The following is a 14,955-nucleotide window of genomic DNA, read 5'->3' as shown; positions in this document are numbered from 1 at the left end:
GACACCACCAGCCGCAATATTTCCTTGTGCCCCCATCGTAGAGCTGTCCGTGTTAACTTTAATCCAAGGAGACACCGGAAGCCACCAATGCACAACGATGAAATCCGGTGGAGGAGGAGCACGAGTAGCAACGCCTATCGATCTGAGAATAGTATAATCTTTCCAAGAATTATTCATATGACCAAGATTAAAGTTATTCTCCATCTCCTTAAAAGCAACTTTGACAAATTGGATGATCCATCTTTGGTCAAAACTCTTTGTTATCAAAGATGCAAGAGTTCCTCTGAGTTCAAATGGCCCATAAAATAGTGATAATGCCAGCTCGCCAAAAATAATCCAGCTGAGAACTGAACTTATAACCCCAGGCCCTAACTAAAAAACTATGCATATCAACAGCAATAGCAGCCTCAGTTAACTGAAACCAACTCTAGAACTCCATCCAAATAGGTCTAACGTAGCCGCAAGACCATAAAACATGATCCATAGTTTCACCCGAGGAGAAACAAAAGACACAATGGTTGGGCATGATCATACCATATCTAATCAGGCAATCATAGGTAGGAAAACGATCATGAGGAATCAGCCAGCAGACTAAAGAACGTCTAACTGGAATGTAGGGCCTCCAGATCCAACCCCCAGCTTACGCGAGGAAAACGATGACAGTGATTAGCAAATGCAAGAGCAGCAGTTACCGTGCCATGAAGAGAAGGTTTTCAGTAACAAGTGTTAGACTCCTCGCCAATAGAAAGCACCAAAATATCACCAACAATCTCAGGGAAAGCATTAATAAATTCCTGGGTGAAATGCCACACCCCATCATAGAAGTAATCAGCAACAGAACTAAGTGTTTAAACATCAAATTATATATCAAAATATTACTCTTCTCGAGCCCATGAAAATCCAATCTTTAATTTCTCGAATTAAAGTCTCGAGTAACATGAATTTGTTCGAAACCAAAAGTTTGACAAATTGATCAAAATTGGAGGTGATTTTTTTTTTGCAATAAACTAACGATAAAAAATTCGATCATTAAAAAAATATTTTTAATTATAATAATCCAACTCCAAATTGATGATTATCTTACAAGTCTTTTCTCGTTGCTTTAAGTTAAATACGATTAACTTTGAAATTTCTTTTAAATGATCATCGATAATAAAGATGTATATTATTGATATAATTAGCACCTATTAATACATTCAAACTTTTCTTCATTATGCAATCTCATTCATACATATAACTAAGCAGCTCCATATTCCGCAGTTAAAAATTGATGGGACGGATTCTTTTGATCAAGATGAGATTGCAGCACACATTGTTCGTTATTTTTCCAATCTGTTTGTCGATTCGGCTGGTAATGCGGTCACAACTGATGATGTGAGGTATTTGGTGAATAATTCGGTCTCTCAAGTGCAAAATACTCTTCTCACTTGCATCCCGATGGATGAGGAAATTGAGGCCGCGGTCTTTGATTTGGGGGGTGATAGTGCAACCGGCCCTGATGGCTTCACAGGAGTCTTCTTTCAACATTGCTGGGAGATCATCAAAGAGGATATTTGTTTAGCTGTTAGAACGTTCTTCAACAAGAATTATCTACCTCATGGCCTTAATTCCAACACGTTGATTCTTATACCTAAAAAAGAGGTGGTCGAAATGGTGGCGGACTTAAGACCTATTGTCCTGTCCAACTTCTTCTTTAAAATCCTCTCTAAGATTCTGGCGACTAGACTCATTGCTGTGGCGGCCGAGTGTGTTTCGCCGAATCAATTTGGGTTTATCCGTGGTCGATTGATTCATGAATGTATTATGCTCGGCTCGGAAGGCATTAACTGCATGAATCGTTCGTGCAAAGGCAAAAATATGGCTTGTAAAGTGGATATTAAAAAGGCCTTTGATACGCTGAACTGGCGTTTTATTCGGTGTGCTATGGAGGCTATGGGTTTTGACCAGCGTTTTCTGGATTGGATTTCTACTATCTTTGTGTCTGCCCGCCTCTCTATCCTGTACAACGGGCAACTCTTTGGTTACTTTGCCTGCTCTCGTGGGGTAAGACAGGGAGACCCACTTTTGCCTATTATTTTCGGCATTGCTGAAGACGTTCTTAGCTGTATGTTCATAAAGGCGGTCGAAGATAGTTGTCTAACACCGATGAAAATGAGCCGTGCGAGCTATTTCCCTTTTCACTTGTTATACGCTGATGACATTCTCTTGTTTTGCAAGGCTACAACTAAGAATGCTCGAATGATTCGTAATATTTTACAGAGATATGGGGAGCTTTCGGGACAAATCTGCAGCCAGGAAAAGTCGCATATTTTTTACGCCAAAGGAGTCCCGTTAAGTTATCAAAGACAGATTGGCAGGATTCTTCACTTCCGTGTGGGACAACTGCCTTTAATTTATTTGGGAGCCCCTTTGTTTGTTGGAAGACCTAAGGCTATTCATCTCGCTGCTATAAAGGATAGAATTATCAACAAATTCTCTCGTTGGAAAGGCTCCCAGCTATCTATTGCTGGGCGTATTTGCCTCGTCCGTTCGGTCATTCAGAGCTCTCTCGTGCATACGATGATGCTCTATAAATGGCCTAGCTCTCTTATCAAGGAGTTGGATAGATCCTGCAGAAATTTCATTTGGATGAGAAACATTAACAAAAAACCGTCTTGTGCTGTTAGTTGGGAGCGTGTTTGTGCGATTAAGAAGGAAGGAGGTCTTGGGATTCGCTCGTTTAAAATGATGAATGAATCCTTTCTTATGAAACTTGCTTGGAAGGTGATTGTGGGAAGCCATTTTGGGTTCGATCTGATGAGAAGCAGATACCTGAATGACGTGGATAGGCCACAGTCGGATTTCATAACTTCCTCGATTTGGGTTGGAATTAGGCGTCTCATACCTGACCTCATTGAAGACTCCTACTGTCTGCTTGGAAAAGGCTCGTCGGTGTACTTCTGGCATGACGACTGGCTCGGCTACAACATCGGCGATAGGATTCATTTGCCGAATTTTATGCGCTCAAGATTAAATCAAACAGTGGCAAATTATTTCTATGACGGATTCTGGCACTTCTCGCAAGATTTTATTGAAGAATTCCCTTACATTGTTTGTGATATTTTACTCCTGCAAATCGGCGATGAGGAGGATGTCAGATTATGGAAACCTTCTGTGCATGGGGACGTTACGTCTGCCCTTGCTTTTGTTTCAAAATGTCATCGTTTCCCTTGTGTCTCTTGGGGTCGTTGGTTGTGGGAAAACTACATCCCTGTTCGTCGGTCCATCACTTGTTGGAGAGTTATTCTAAACCGGCTGCCTACGCGGGATAAACTCATTCAACAAGGTCTGGTTTCACCCAACTATTGCTTCCTTTGTTTTCACGAGGCAGAAGATATGAGTCATGTTTTTTGGTCGTGCGACAAAGTTCAACCTGTCTGGATGGAGTTCCTGGGTTGGTTCAATCAGCTGGAGGGGAGACACTGTGTTGACATTCATAGTTTTCTCATCTTTTCTTGGTCAATAAAGTGGAGCTCGCAAATTAATGTTTTCTGGAAACTTGGAGCTGTTTCGGTGATCTGGGCGATCTGGAATGCGCGTAATAAAAGTTATTTTGATGGCGTTTATTTTCAGAGCCGTGCTATCCTTAGCTTTATCAAGTCGACGTTCTTGGAGGTGGATACTTCTTTTTCCAAGCTGGGTTGTATTAACAACACCTGGGCGGACTACTTAATTATTCGAAAGGTAGGTGTTAAAGTTCATCAACGGCCGCCGCCGGAGTTCACTTCGGTTTATTGGTCGCCGCCTGCATTTGCTTGGATTAAAGCAAATACGGATGGTTCGGCGGTTGGGGCGCCAGGTCGTATTTGTGCAGGGGGAGTTTTCAGAGATTGGCGAGGCTTTGTAAGGGGTTGTTTCCATGTGGAAGGAGGTACGGGGTATGCTTTTGAGGCGGAACTTTTAGGTATTATTACTGCTATCGATTTTGCTCATCATTCCGGCTGGTCCAAGATCTGGTTTGAAGCGGATTCTGCCTACATGGTTAAAACTCTGCCGACTAAATCAAGTAAAGTTCCTTGGAGATTTCAAGCTATGTGGAGAAGAGCTCTTTCGTTTCTTGATCATATGGAATTTAGAATAACTCATATTTTTAGAGAAGGGAATGTTCCTGCGGACATTATGGTTATTCCTCACACTCCCGAGGGATGTTGGACTCACAATATTCCGCTGATTCATGATGCTGTCATTAGGGATTTATCGGTGCATAGCTATGTACGGCAAAAATAGGGTGTTTGTGTTCTTGGGTGGGGACTTTCGGCAAACACTTGGCGGATTAGCCTATGTGGAGCTGTTTTGGAGTTGGGTGGAGGTTTTATTCGGTCATGGATGGTGCTCTTTACTGAATTTACGTGAGTTCATGGCCTCTGTTCGGAATAAGAGCGAGTTTTGGCATTCGAAAGGTTTCCGCCTTGGGTTTAAGCTTACGGACATTTTATCAAACACGTGGTGGTTGTGCAGTTGCTGCGTTGAGAGAGCTCCCGTTTAGGTTGGACGTCAGGCAGACTGGAGGTGCTGGAGGTTTTACGGGAGGTCTGGAGATGGAGGGCATAAGGAAGTTTTGCGGCGACGGCGTATAACTGGCCGCATTACTTTGCATGCTCGTTGGGGACCTCTCGTTTGGTCTCGATGTTTGCTGATGGCGGGTAGGCGGAGGGAAGGTTGGAGGCGACGACATATTACCGGTCCAACAACCTTCCGGCTTGATTACTGGATGAGGATTTTTCGGCAATCTCGGTTTAGGCGACGGCATCTCACCGGCCTAAACTGGATTTTCTTCGCTGACTCTCCTCGGTTCCCTCTTTTTTTGGACTTAGGGTCGTGGGATTGTTTATGGCGACGGAGTTTAACCGGCCATACTCCTCACGGTTCGATGGTAGAGCATTGGGCGACGGCGTATCACCGGCCTTTCGCTCTTTCTGTGTGTTTCTTTCGTTGGTCAGTTGGCGACGGCGTCTCACCGGCCTTCTGGCTACGTCTTGTGTTTTGCTTTTGTTCCTTTTTCCTGAGCCGGGATGGTTTAGGGACGATGGTTAGGCCGGAGTTCCTGAAACTTTCTCTTCCGCTCTTCTTTTTTTTTCTTTTTCTAGACAGGTACTCTTTTTCCCTCTTACGGTTTTTCCCATGGGGTTTTCTGTAGGAGGTTTTAATGAGACCCGACCCTTAGTTTGCATCTCTGTGCTCTCAAGGGTTTAGCTTTCTCGTTCTCGTTTTTTCCTTTTTTTTCGTTCCTTTATAAAATTGCATTTTAATAAAAAAGACTAGCACCTATTAACGATTGATTTTTTAAAATAAAAAAAATATTAACGGTCGACTACAATATAATAATAAAAAAAATGTTAACATCCGAATTAATGAATGATTTAAAATAATAATAATAATCAATTTTAAAATAATAATAAAATATAATATTAATGATCAATTTTTAAATAATATAAAATAAAATAAAAAATAACAATATTAACTATCGAACGAAATTTTTGGTCATTAAATGAATTAAAAAAAGTCATTTCGATCGCTATTCAACCTCTAATGATATTAATTAATTATCGAGATAATTTCGCTTTGTTAAATTTTTTCTTGTAGTGTGTTTGTTATAAAAAAATTATTCATATTCTAGAAAATACATAAAATATACTTCATTCGTCCCATGAAGCATGATCAAGTTCTTTTCGGCATGAGTTTTAAGAAATTGATATTTTGTGTGTTAAGTGTGGTAGATGTAAAAGTGAAAATATGAATAAAATATTATTTTTCACCATATAAAAAATTGATCTAACTTCATAAAACAAACCAAAAAAATATTTGATCATGCTTTACGAGACGGAGAGAATATTTACATTATTTAGAATTCATAGAGGCAAGAAATATAAAGTGGGAGTTTAGCACGCAGTCGACCTTGGTGGTGACCCACTCCCAGTCCGAGGAGGAATGGAGAATCACGACTTGACAGATTGCCAAACGTAAAACTCCCAAACGTCACTCTTGTAGTTGTCCATATCAAAACCAAATGGACTATCTTCATCTCTCTAGGGGCCTTTGAGAGATAAATATGTACACGTATATATCTATATAAAAATGTCCAAATGATCATCTTCCTACAGGAGAACAATAATAGTTTCAGTAAATTATATATTAAGGGTTTCCTCGAAAAAAGAACACAAAATCTTAAGTGTACCGATTGCGGTTTGATCGCTAAAATAATATTCCCTCCGTCCGCTAAAATTATGTAAAATTGTTTGGACACAAGATTTAATAAAATTTGTGATAATTTTGATGTAGTGGATAAAGGGTCCCACCACTTTATGAGATGTGTGATTGAAGATTGAATTTGGAGTTGATTTTTTTGTAAATAAAGAGTGTTAGTAAGGATAAAATATTAAAGAGGATGGTGGGACCATTGTCTTAAAAGGAAAGTGACATAATCTTGGCGGACGTCCGATATAGTAATTTTTACATAATCTTGGCAGACCAAGAGAGTATTAATTTATATGGATTGGATCAGTATATAAGTTGAAATCAGAGTGCGGGTCAAAATTTAAGTGCATGCGTAACTCAATTGTACGGTACACCCGGATGTACCCAAGACCACCTCAAAAAAGAAAAAAAAAAATAGTATACATTAAGGGTGGGTTTGTTTTGAAGGTATAAAAAAAGGAATAAACTTCAGCTACTATCTTATACTTCGTTTATTTTGATAATAATAAAAAATTCGGATGGATGATATAAATTTCGGACAACATATTTTTCTTTCGAATATAGATAATTTTGTATCTAAATGAGGATGGTATAACTTTTTACCAACTTATCATTCAACCTAAATAAGATAAAAAAAAAAAATGTGATTCTCACTTTAAATGATAAATTTTTATCTCATTATATCATCCTTTTATTTAGATGGATAAAATGCAAACACGCCCTGAATGTCGTAAATTATACATAATGTGCAATAAATTATGAAATTTTTTATTTTGAGAGTTACAGTAATTTATACGTCCAATATCTTAAATTATATGTGTATATAGCGAATTCACGATTTTTGTCGAGTAAAAAATTTTACTCCCTCCGTCCCACGAAGCATGATTAAATTTTCTTTTTGGTTTGTCCCACGAAACTTGATCAGTTTCCTTATATTCACCTTTTCACTTTTACATCTATCATACTTAACACATAAAATATCAATTTTTCTTAAAATTCGTGTTGAAAAGAATTTGGTCATGCTTTTATGGGATGGAAGGAATAATTATTTTCATAAATAAGAAGGTTCTTATATAAACCACATTCTATATCTCAATATATATATATATATATATATATATAGGGAGAGGTTCAAGAAAGAACCATAAATAAAAGAAGACCGGAGAACCATTTTCAGCCATTCGATCATCAAGATCTACGGTGGATGCATCATCTTGTTGGATGAATGCAGATCCTGGGTTCGAATCCTGAAGGGAGCATTTATTTTTTATTTTTTTAGTGCATTAATTTTAACAGCGAATGAATTAATTTTTACAGTGGATGCATTAGATTTGATGGTTCTCCCGTTCTCACAAATAATGTAGTTCTCTCTAGAACCACACCATATATATATATATATATATATATATATATATATATGCAAAGGATGATGATCACGTGAACTATATTTTTTTTGAAAATACTATACTTAATATAAAATTATTATATTCGTTTTATAATTCATTGCATTCGAAAATAAATAGATATTTTACTCTTCATGAAATTCGACTTAACGTAAATTTAATAAATAAAAAATTGAAAAGAATTTTTGGTTCTCATTATAATTAAGAATTCCCATTAAACTATTTCGTATGTGTGCATCAACAAATGTGAAATGTGTGTGTTGTCGCCCACGAAATTGTGCTGGGTCGGCCCATGGCGAGACAATTCTTAGTGGGATTCATCTCTCGTCTTCATCTTTTTGCCTGCTTTCCTGCTGCCTCTTAACCCCACCCACCCCCCACACACGCGCACCACCACCGCCACATCCACACCCCTCATATTCTTATTCTAGGCAATTAGTTATGTGTTAATAGGCAAAAATGCCCTTTTCTTATAAACACTTGTAAAAATGCCCTTTTTCACTATGAAAAAGGGCATTTTTACAAGTGTTTATAAGAAAAGGGCATTTTTGCAAATGCCTCATTAGTTATTCTAGATAATTAGCGTGTAATCCGTTGAAATTCGATAGCTAATAATTTTATATTTATTTTGTTTGTAATTTAAATTATTTTATATTATTTTTATATAATAAAATTATTTTTTTAATTAATTTAATTTTATGTGATAGAGTTTAAATACTCTCTCGGTCCCATTATAAGTGACTCAAAACTTTCGACACGAGAATTAAAGATGTTGGGAACTTAATGAAATATCTTAGGGGGTGTATTCGTTCTGGAATTTGATGGATTTCTACGAATTTTAAAAGTCTGGGTGTATTCGTTCAAGACTTTTAAAAGTCTGCAGAAATCTAGGTGTATTCGTTCAAGACTTTTAAAAGTCAATATAAATCTGGGTGTATTCGTTCAAGACTTTTTAAAATCCATACAAATCTAGGTGTATTCGTTATTCCATTGACTTAAAAATCCGGAATGACTTTCATGGATTTCATCCAAAAAATACACACGGCGAAATCCGGCCAAGAACCACGAGAATTGAAATCCATGAAGTTTTAAGCGAGCGTTGAAACTCAGCCATCGTTGTGTTAGAATTCGTTTTCTAGTTTAGTTGCTGTTCTGAAGACTGAAGTTTGAAGAACGAATGACTGAAGATGCCGACTGATGTAACGATTACGGCAAGTTCAAATACTGATATTTGACTTATCAGTCGAAGAATCAGCTTCAACTGATTACTTAATGCGCGCCACGTGGATTCATCGGACTGATACCAAAGTCAAGTATCAGTTAAACATTCTTCCTCGGACTGAACCTCTAAAGTTTAAAGGAAGCCACGCACTCCAGAAGTACAGCCGCATTAAATGCAGAGATCTCATGATCGTCCTTTCTCTGCAGAGGTCATTCCTTCTAGTGATTACCTTTTTAGAGATGTCGCATTTCCTGCTCTTCAAAGTAGCCGTTCTCACCAAACAAGGAACCTCGAAGATTGAAGCCTCAACCCAAGTTCAAATTACTCTCTAACGGAATAAATCTTGAAGACCATCTCCGCCAACGGATCTGTCCAAGACGTCTCCTATAAATTATGCTCGAGGATCACTTCAATCTTCACCGATTCAACAACATAAGCTGAAACGCTGCCGAATTCATTACTCAGCAAAACCAAGCCTTCCCAAAGATTGAATCGAAGAAGAGAATCACAAAGCCCAAAAATCAGTCACTGCTGATTACATACATTATCTTAGAATTTAGGCAAATATTGTATATCCAAAGCCTAGGTAAAACTGACTACAAAGAACTTGTTCTTTGTGGTTTAGTTGGCAAGTTTTCAAACCTCTTTTCAACGAACCGAACTGAGTGTTTGTGTCGAAAAAGAGTTCAGACCAGTGTTCTGTCTCCGTGAGATCTTAGTGCCCAGTGTGCGCTAGGAGTGATAAATTCAACCCAGTGTGTTGGTACTGAAGATAGGCTCTTCAGTTGTCTCAGTTTGTTGTTCACCCGCAAGCACACGTTCAGGTTTGCTGTGCACCCGTAAGCACACGCATTGGTTTGTTGTGCACCCGTAAGCACATGCTCAGTGAAGTTGTTGGTCTGATCAACCAACCGTGGATGTAGGAAATATTTTTTGAACCACGTAAAAATCTCTGTGTTATTTACAGCTTTCAGTATTTACCTTATTACTTGTGCTTCTGCATTCCTAAACTGAAAACTGATTAGTTGCAAAGAGAAACTTAACTGCTGACAACGTGATTAAAATCATAGGCTATTTCGAAATAAAAGTTTTTCGCTGCATGTGTTATTAGTCTAACTGATCTATCTTCTGATAGTCAGTAAGATTCATAACATCTCTCTGTTTATCAAACTCGACTGAAGCCTACGTGTATTAGTTAAAGTCTTTGACTTAACTGATAGCTCTTTACTAAAGAGTATTCAATATCAGTCGTCAACCTTATTTTGACAAAACTCTTTTTAGTAAAAAGGTTGAATTAGTTTGTATTCAAAGTTTCATTTTCAAAAATAGCCTATAGGTGTATTCCCCTCCCCATACACCTATTCGAGACCCTCCGGACCTAACATTAGCAGTGGTGGTGGCAGCGCTGCTGCTCGTCGTCTGGATCTGGCGGCGGCGCTATGTGCAGGAGCGACAGACACGGGTGGTGCGCGGATGAACGACGAAGAAACCTGATGTGAGAGGCGTGAGAGATATACCTGGTGTGAGGTGATGTGAAGAGGCGTGAGCAGTGGTGGTGGCAGCACTGCTGCTCGGCGTCTGGATTTGGCGGCGGTGCTATGTTCGGCGTTCAACTGGGGCTGATGAGGCGTGAATTATTTTTTTATTTTCGTACGAGTTATTTTTTATTTACGTACGAATTATTTTTGGTTTACGTATGAATTATTGTAGCTTCAAGCAACAACTAAATAGGAAATTTAAGATTTGCAATGATTACATATTAGTTTATTCCAGGGAGTGACGCCATTTCAGTAGTTTGATAATTGATGTGATTGAAATATTTTCGTGCTACACTGTGCATGATATATATATTTCTTATTCCATAAAGTTAAATCTGAAACAGGAAAAATTCATACCATCTGTTGGTTAAATTCATGCGTTGGTAAGATTTGATGTCGATCATGAGTTGTTTAATTCATCGATTGACAGATAAATATTTATACATTTTAGTGAATAAGTGCAACATTGGAGGCCCATCTTAAAGAATGATGAATTCAAATATTAGGATGACTCATGTTATGTCGCGATTCTGCCAAGTAAAATGAAAAAATATAAATTTTAGAGAAATTGGCATTGTTTAAGTGAAGAATTCATACAGACATAATATAAAATTCATGAATTGCAATGATATGAAAGAGATCATAAAGAGCTTAATGTAGATGGAAATATATTCAAGTACATATTCCAGAAATAAAAATTATGAAAAACAAAATAATCCATGAGCATAACTAAAACACAGTCCCTCCATGAATCAAAACACAGTCCCTGCATGAATAAATACGTGTTGAATCATGAACATATTATAAAATAGTAAATTTATAATATTTTTAAAATAAGGGGTGGGCTACCGTGAGAGCACATCTTAAAATAAGAAATAAGAGCAATTTTTAATGTATGAATTTTATGTAGAACACGTATGAATTCGCTGTATAAAGGTATGAATTGTGAAAAATAAATTTTTGTTACCTTCGGGATTCGAACTCAGGACCATAAATTCATCAAACAGGATTACGAATCAACCGTAGATCTTGATGATCTAAGGGCTGAAAATGATTCTTATTTTATATCTTAAGAAATGCTCTTATTTTAGCCCTTCCCTTTAAAATAATATTATAATTATTTTAAATGAGGGGCTATATTGAGTAAAATGGGGGCTATGAATAAAATTATCCTTTCAGGATTATTATTACTTTTTATATTTTTATTAAACGCTGAAATTTAATATTTTGAAATATAAAAAAAAATCAAGACAGAATTCATTCCAATCAAACGGCCCATAAAGTATTTTCATGTACTATTTATACTTTCACTTTATATTGTAAGTGTACCACGGGCGATATTCAATAAAAAGTTCAAAACCTCATTTCATATATCATGTTCATTTAAATTTAGGTATTTTTGTTTAAATACTTTAGTACAAAAGGAATTGGGGAGATTACAAATTTAAACTTTTACGGGGAAAAAAAAAATCTATACAAAGACCACCTTCTTGAAGTCCACCAAACTCATTAGAACTTACAGACAAGCCTATTTCGATCCACCAGTGAAGGCCCAGCCTAGGCTGGTGCCAGGGCCTAGGCGCAGTGCTCATGCAATCATGGGCCAAATTAAATTTTAAAAGCCTAGCACAGGCACGATCAACTACATCTATGGGCTTGGGCCAAGCCTGATCAGCCGACCCATATAATCTATCCCTATGGGCATGTTTGTTTGCCAGGAAAGTAATGTGAATTGAGATTGTTATTCCCAGGAAAATGATTCCGTGAAAATGAATCCTAATAGATTCATTTTCCAGTGTTTGGAAATACCAAAAATATTTATTAGTATTCTGGATTTGTATCATTAAATAAATATAATTAATCAATATATATAAGAAATAAATTGTAATTTAATCTTTATAATAAATTTCTCTATAATTTTTTTAGTAACAACAAAGTACATTATTAAGGTTAATTATATGATTTATAATTCTAAAATTAAATTCAAATTTTCTTACATAATAATAATAATAATAATAATAATAATAATAATAATAATAATAATAATAATTTGCTTAAAATATTATTATTATTATTATTATTATTATTAATTTGATTCATAGTTATGAGAATTAAATTATTATTTGCTTAAAATAAATTATGAACTAATTAATCAATTAAATGATGATGATGATAATAATAATAATAATAATAATAATAATAATAATAATAATAATAATAATAATAATAATAATAATAATAATAATAATAATAATATAAAGTTGATACATAGTTACGAGAATTACATTATAATTTGCTTAAAATAAATTATGAACTAATTAAATAATAATAATAATAATAATAATAATAATAATAATAATAATAATAATAATAATAATAATAATAATATAAAGTTGATACATAGTTACGAGAATTACATTATAATTTACTTAAAATAAATTATGAATTAATTAAATAATAATAATAATAATAATAATAATAATATAAAGTTGATACATAGTTACGAGAATTACATTATAATTTGCTTAAAATAAATTATGAACTAATTAAATAATAATAATAATAATAATAATAATAATAATAATAATAATAATAATAATAATAATAATAATAATAATAATAGAAACATTAAATTCCAACTAAATAAAAATCATAATTTACATTTTATTATAAAATAATACAAATAAATAAGAATCCTAATAATGAGGAAAAAGAATACCTAAGAAAAGCTAGGGAATAAGAATCCTGGAAAGTTGCACTACTTTCCTTGTTTTCAGGATTCTTATTACTTTCCTTGACTCATAAAAATTTAACTAAACACAGGAATTTAATATTTTGGAATCAGATTACTTTCCCAGGCCAGAATCCGTGCCAAACAAACATGCCCAATGTTTATTGTTAATTCAATAATACCGGTGCGATGTATTGCACGATATTTTAAATGAATAAATATAAATTATAAACATTCTTACAATATAAGCTAATATGAATTAATTGCTCCTTTTATCCACAAAAGAACTTCATACTTTTTTTATTGGATATCCACAAAAAAAAAAAAAAAAAAAAAAACTTCTTACCTATTTTTTGTGATATCCACAAAAAAACTTCATATTACAATAACCTTTAGACTACCCATATTTACATATTATAAGTAAATATGAAAGTGATGAAAAAGTGAAAAATAAGGGTAAAGAGATATTTAGACTACCCATAGTCGTGACACTCACCTAACCTAACCTTACTCCACTTTTTAATAAAATATTCATTTCTCTCTCATCCACCTACACAACCCACAACCTAACATAATTTTTACTACCAATGGTGACACCAACACAACCTACATATTTTTTCTTTTCACTTTATTTTAAAATTATCTTAATATCTAAAATAAAAAACTCCCCCCGTCCACTAACTCAAGACCTACTTTCCTTTTTTGGTCCGTCCACCAACTCAAGGCCTATCTATTTTTAGTAAGTTTTTATTCATATTTTAATTGGTGGGTCCCAATAATCAATACACTTTTTCTCCACTCAACTAATAAATAATACACTTTGTGGGTCCCTTTCTCCACTCAATCAATAAACAATATATTTTGTGGGTCCCTTTCTCCACTCAACTAATAAAAATACATTTTTTCTTAAAACCCGTGTTTTTTCATGTAGGCCTTGAATTAGTGGACGGAGGGAGTATAAATTAAAATTAAACATTTATTTATTATATTTAATAAATAAAATAAATATTTTTTTAAAAAAAATATAATTGTATTATAATTAAAAGTTGTCATATATTATAATTGATATTTAACTCAATCACAAAGGAAGATTACAAGAATTAAACACACAACTGAAATTAAATATATCAAAGTATAATACGTGAAATTTAAAAATACAAATTACATATTTAATTGTCAGTGCCAATTTTTTTCAATATGTGCTCAATCAAATCACCTTGAAGAGTCCTATGAGCTTCTCTATTGCGAAGTTGATCTCTATTAGTCATATAAGTAGACAAGCTCGCAATACGTTCAGTAGAATAATGAAAATGTTCGTCATCTTCTGTTTGTACTCTTGTAGGTGTATCCATAAAACATTTTGTTGGATCATAATAATTTTGGTAGGTATTTCGTTCATCCTCGACTATCATATTATGCATGATGATACAAGACATCATAATTTTTCCCATCAAAACTTTGTTCCAAACAAGACATGGGCGTAGTAGAAATGCAAATCGAGCTTGTAGAACTCCAAATGCTCGCTCAACATCTTTTCGGACAGACTCTTGGCGTTGAGCGAACAAATACAGCCCCTGAAGGGTATATACCATCAGTTAAATAATATGCCCTATCATAATGACGACCATTCACTACGTAATTAACCTTTAGTGCTCGACCTTCTAAGACGTCATTAAAAACATGAGATCGATGGAGTACATTAATATCATTGCACGAACCTGGTGTTCCAAAGAACACATGCCATATCCACAAGTCGTATGAAGCAACAGCTTCCAAAATGATCGTTGGTTTTCCACTTTTCCCAATATATTGGCCGGCACATGCATT

The sequence above is a fragment of the Salvia miltiorrhiza genome, chromosome 6 (assembly GCF_028751815.1).
Source record: "Salvia miltiorrhiza cultivar Shanhuang (shh) chromosome 6, IMPLAD_Smil_shh, whole genome shotgun sequence".
NCBI classification, from domain to species: domain Eukaryota; kingdom Viridiplantae; phylum Streptophyta; class Magnoliopsida; order Lamiales; family Lamiaceae; genus Salvia; species Salvia miltiorrhiza.
Note: the sequence above shows the minus strand (reverse complement) of the source record.